Here is a 6000-nt window from a genome sequence, read left to right as displayed (position 1 = left end):
GGAGGTTGGGTAGCATGTAACCCAGGAGAAGAGGCAGTGGTGTGTCCCGCAGGCGGTGCTTGTGCTTGGTTGGAGGTAGTGTGGTGCTTAGCTAAGGTATGCATTGCTAATGAGGGTTTGTCCGAAGTAAAAATTGTTGGGAGGGGGGGGGGCACTCTTGCCGCTGTTGTGGCTTAATAGTGGGACCTGGGAACCTGAAATGCAGCCCAGCATGTTGCCCCTCGCCTGTCCTATCCGTTTCTGTGGTGTTTCCATCACTTTCCTTGGTTTTGAAGATTTGCACAAATGAAAACCTTAGCGAGCATCGGCGATATACAAAAATGCTCGGGTCGCCCATTGACTTCAATGGGGTTCGTTACTTGAAACGAACCCTCGAGCATCGCGGAAATCTCGACTCGAGCAACGAGCACCCAAGCATTTTGGTGCTCGCTCATCTCTAATCACAAGACTTGCTTTCGATCTGGCTTTGATACCGTTGAAGGCCCTCCCACATGCCACAGATTGGAGCTAGGTGCTTAAAAATGTGATCTCTTGCATATCTTAATGATACCTTTAACTTCCTTGATTTGCATAACCTTATGACTTTTTCTTCTATCGCCATAAAGAAAGAACATCTATAGAAGGAGAGGAGTAGTTAAGTACTGAAATACAGTAAATAAGTGCATAAAGCAAGTTGGTTCTTATTGGTAATACCCATTAAGTCAGGAGCAAATAATTTAGTTCTATTTCTATGAGAAGAACATTTCAGGGGCAAAGAGGGTTTGGGGTATCAAACTCTTTGTAGTTTTGGATTTCCTGTTTGTAGATTTGTAAAATACCGGTTTGTGACCCTAGGGGGTGACAAACACTCAGTAACAATCATAGGTCTGCCATCGTATCTTAGATTCATTCACATCAGCATCAGGAGACTGTTTTCCTGCCTCATTCGGGAAGCAGGAAAATGGCACTCTCTGGCCAAATGGTTCCGTCTAATGACGGATGTGAACAGCGCCAAATCCCCCCCCACCCCTCCCCCATTGACTAGAAAAGCAGTCCAGCATTTTGCTGGGATTTACAGGATGAAATAGAGCTGCAAGTTTTCCAGTGGATGGAGGTTTTGAGCGAATGACCCCTTAGATGTTCTTATATTGTATTACATGTTATGTTCATGTATCACTGCAGCACTGTTACAGATATAAGAGTAGAATCAAAGACTTCTAGGTGTAACTAGAGAGAGAACCTACAATTCTGACTACTCAGGATATGAAGGATCTGGACCAGAGTATCTCAGCATTAAACTGACGCTCATGTGAAAGAGGCCTAATAGTCCCCAGAAAGCAAGAACATCTCTCAGATAGGTTGTCTTGTGACTGCATTATGATATTTCTTAGCTTCAGTTCACACTGGCAAGAACGGTTCAGTTCTTAATGGATTTTTTTATGGGATCAAAAAAATAAGCATAAAATATATAATTGACATTAATAAGAAAACAGAGTGCCATGTGGGTAGAAAACACAAGCCTAATGGAATGGGGAGCAGTAGATACACTTGGCACCAGGAAAATCCCATAGCAATCCATGGGGCCATTACCGTACAATTTTCTGTAGAAACAATAGAAGAGAATAATGTGACAGAGAGAACTGAAGCTAATGCAAACGGTGTTGAAATTCAGTGTCTGAGCGCTGATAGCGCTGCAGCTGGAGAAGAACTGGTCAGCGATTGTCCATATACCAAAGGATACGCGGGCAATCCAGGACTCACAGAACTTCAGGCTTGCCATAAAAACGCACTCCTTCAGGGAGGCATACCGCATTCCCTAAACAAACCCCTCTGCATGCTGCCTGATAACATGCTCCCTGACCTACTGACTGCAATCCTTGCCAGCCACCATCAACTGCCCCTGCAGTCATACCGATTCTGCCGTCACACGGCCAAATATCTGACCATTGTCTATGTATAGCATCCCTCACTCTCCACCTCGCCATACCGTGCACATCTCCATGCCGCAATACCATGCACATCTCCAGCCCCTTTACCTTCTGTATCCCCCCATTACTTGTAGTATGTAAGCTCTGTGGAGCAGGACCCGCACCCTTACTGTTCCCATCAACTGATTACTATGTAACCGTGGTTCTGTAATTTTTGTCTTTCTGTATTCCCCCTGTCTATGTAAGCGCTGCGGAATATGTTCGCGCTATACAAATAAAGATTATTATTTATAATTATCTCCATACGCGCCACTATATGGGTATAATGTGATTGTTCTCAGTAAGAGAAACCAAGTAATCTTGTAGATATGATACCTTTAATGACTAACAAAAATACATGATGTTATAGCGAGCTTCCGAACCTCTCAGGGGTCCTTCCTCAGGATTTGTTCCATTATGTCTGAGGAAGGACCCTGAGAGGATGGAAAGCTCGCTATAACATCATGTATTTTTGTTAGCCATTAAAAGGTATCATATCTACAAGATTACTTGGTTTCTCTTACTGGGAACAATCACATTTTGCTCTACTGGCTAACGCAGTACCAAGTCTTTATTTTCTTTTTACTATACAGACAGGTGACGTGAATAACACTGATTATATCATGACAATGGCACCTATGGGATATATATATATATATATATATATATATAAGGCAGCAGGTGAATAGCCCATTCTTGAACTTCATGGGAACTGAGCAACTTTTACAAGAGCCAAATTATGATGGCTAGACGACTTGGTCAAAGCATCTCCAAAATAGCAGCTCTTGTGGGGTGTTCTTGGTATGTAGTGGGTAGTACCTACCAAAAGTGCTCCAATGAACAACAACTGATGAGTTAGTGATAGGTTCTGGCCCAAAAACCGTAACTTTCAACTAAAAAGCAAGACACCCTCTAATTCTTTCCCTATTAGCAAACCTTTGTTTGGGGCAGAGCTTCAGATTCTTACATCTATGACAAGGTTGTGCTCAAAGACCACTTTTTACCAATGACGAAGAAGGAAAACAACTGTTGCTTCAAGTTGTGGAAGCAAATCGCAAGGCTGTTCCAACACAGATGACCAAGAAGTCCGCTGTCCACTGACTGACGAGTATTTGCGTCGTAATTTTGAGTTTTTTTCATATATTTGGAGGTATTTTTGTAGGAGCGGCACAAATGTGTAGATTGTCAGGACAAATGCCATTGTGGATACTTAATGTTTTAAAGTATAGGAGTTGTTTTGCAAAAGCAAATTGTTAGTGTTAATGCTGCAACTTGTGTATCCGGAAATCTTGCGCGTAAGCGCCATTTCTCATAATATACATCAATTTTGAGCACCATCTTTCAGTTGGAATTGAAAGCTAAAACTTTACCCTAACATTACTATTAGCATATGTAACAAATTGGGAAGGAGTTCTTCTGTATAGCTGCCAAATGTGATTGCCATATCTCTATTGGCCAACTTAATAGCCACCCAAGGCTCACTGCTGCACACGGAGAGAGAAGACTACTCTGCCTGGTGCAATCCTACACAAGAGCTATTGTAGTACAAATTGCTGAAAAGGTTGCTGCTGGCCATGATAGAAAGGTGTCAGATCACATAGGACATCGCAGCTCACTCTATATGGAGATGCTAGCCACAGATCAGTCAGAATGCCCATGCTGACCCCGTCAACACGCAGAAAAAAATGTATCATGTCATTTATGCTGCACGATTAACTATGTACAAAACACCTAAAAAACAATTGCAGCACTGCCCTCCAAAAAAATAAAATAAGTTATACAATACATATATAGCAAACAGAGAAAAGCAATATATATTTTACTACATAAAGGATATTCATACAAAGAAGAAACATAAAAGTACAAACAAACATAAAAAACACATTAAATCTAAAAAATCCCCACATAACGATATACGTCCCCTGAGAGCATAATATAAATCAGAATAGATATGTATCACTAGATATGTCCAGGGCGATAGCTATCAGCATCTCCAGTATAATCCCCACCCAGGGGGAAAAGGCAAAGTGCATGTCACAGATAACGTAGAGAGTAGAGATGAGCGGGTATACTCGCTAAGGCACATTACTCGAGCGAGTAGTGCCTTAGCCGAGTATCTCCCCGCTCGTCTCTAAAGATTCGGGGGCCGGTGCAGGTGACAGGTGAGTTGCGGCAGGGTGTGGGGGGGTGGGGAGAGAGAGATCTCCCCTCCGTTCCTCCCCGCTCTCCCTCGCCGCTCCCCGCCCCCCGCATCTTTAGAGAGGAGCGGGGAGATACTCGGCTAAGGCACTACTCGCTCGAGTAATGTGCCTTAGTGAGTATACTCGCTCATCTCTAGTAGAGAGCTTTATCTTCAGCAGGTTGTTGGAAATGCGTGTCAGGGGTTTAGTGCCCACATTATGGTGGAACCCTGGGGATCCCTATACTAATAATAGGTATTTAAAACTCTCCGTACTATTTGTACCATTCATGTGGAAAACACGTGAAAATTGCAGGTACAGCGATGCCATGCGCTTTTCTTGCAAAATGCATTGCAATCACAGAAAAAAATCACAGGTTTACAGGTTCAATATCGGTCCACGTTTCTGGTACCAATATAACACTAACCTGTGGAAATGTGGCCTAAAGTGGATTCACACTGAAACTGATCTAGAGAAAACTTGTCACTTGATTTTACTCTGTACTCCGGGGGTCACGTAACTCATCTGCATACAAGAATGCTCCAACTGCAGAATCGTCAGGAGTCTCTAAAGTCTTAAACACGTGTAGTGTCCCAGAAAAACATCCTGGTCCCCTCCATAATTGTTATACATGTATTGTCTCATGTGGATGCACTGTGCAAAGCTGTCATGTCATTTTCTGTATGTGTGTTGCACAGCTGCGGTGTCTGAAGGGTTAACTGTGTTAAACTCATTGCCTGTCAGCTCTGTCTGCTAAATGTATCTATTATCTTGGGTCATATTGTATAAGTGAGGTTATCAAAAAGAGTGTCTGAGAGCGGGAAGAGAGATCCATCTTGCCTGCTACAGAGTGCTAAAGCAAAGCCACATGGAAGCACCTTCGGCTTCCATGTAAGTGAAGATGGAGGAAGATGAGCAACTACCCGTAGCATCTGGAGAGTGGATGTGAGTGAGTCCCTTCCAGAGAGAGGTACCTATTCACACCACAGGCTTTTCCTGTGTGTCCGTCCGTCATTAGAATCACCGCACAGAGGTACTTAATTGTGACACCCCCGCGGATGATGTGTGGGGTGTATCTAGATTAATCGGTCTTCTTGAGAAATTTGTCTACCAGAGTGTCTACAGAGTGACCTCTACCCCTTTTCCTCCTGCGGAGAGCTTCCAATTTCAGGACCGGTGACATATAGATAGCGTGGACTATAGGGCCGTACTGTTCCTGTGTATCCTCCCTACCTCTGAGCTCTAGCCTGTAACTACTACAAGTGAATTATACCTGTAATTGCCCGTTATACAAAGTTTATTCAAGTAAAGTTATACCAGGCTCTAACCGTTCCTGAGGACCCGAAGTACTACACACAAGTCTCCGTGTTATTTACTCAGCTAATGATGTGTGGGAATGATGGCGTCACGAGTGATATCTACTACAACCCCCTTATCCCCTTTATTGGCACTCCAAGCCAAAGGAATGTCGAAGCTGGGCCGGCAATCTACACTGGCCTTGGCAGCATGTCATTCCTCCGGGACCAGAGCCTGGTAAGTGCCACTGTGACACGTCAGCACTTAACCCTCCCAGCTCTACACGTTAGCCAGGTGCCTAGAGTCACCTCTCTGGGGTGTTGCACACATGTGTGTGTTTTTGTCCTGTTATGCAGCGGTGAAAACAGGATGAAACAAAACGATTGATTTCAATGGTTTAGTTTTCACTATTGGGATTCTTGCATGTTAATACTATGCATGAGAAGATAGGACTTGCCCTAACTAAGTGCGAGAAAGATAGGGCAGGACCTATCTTCCAGCTTTCTTTTTTTTAAACTTGCGCGCAATAGCGTGGAGTTTGAATAATAAAAAAAACCCAAACCTCGGGTTCATGAGCT

This window comes from Eleutherodactylus coqui, chromosome 9, assembly GCF_035609145.1.
Source record: "Eleutherodactylus coqui strain aEleCoq1 chromosome 9, aEleCoq1.hap1, whole genome shotgun sequence".
Classification (NCBI taxonomy): Eukaryota; Metazoa; Chordata; class Amphibia; order Anura; family Eleutherodactylidae; genus Eleutherodactylus; species Eleutherodactylus coqui.
This window is presented reverse-complemented; position numbering follows the sequence as displayed.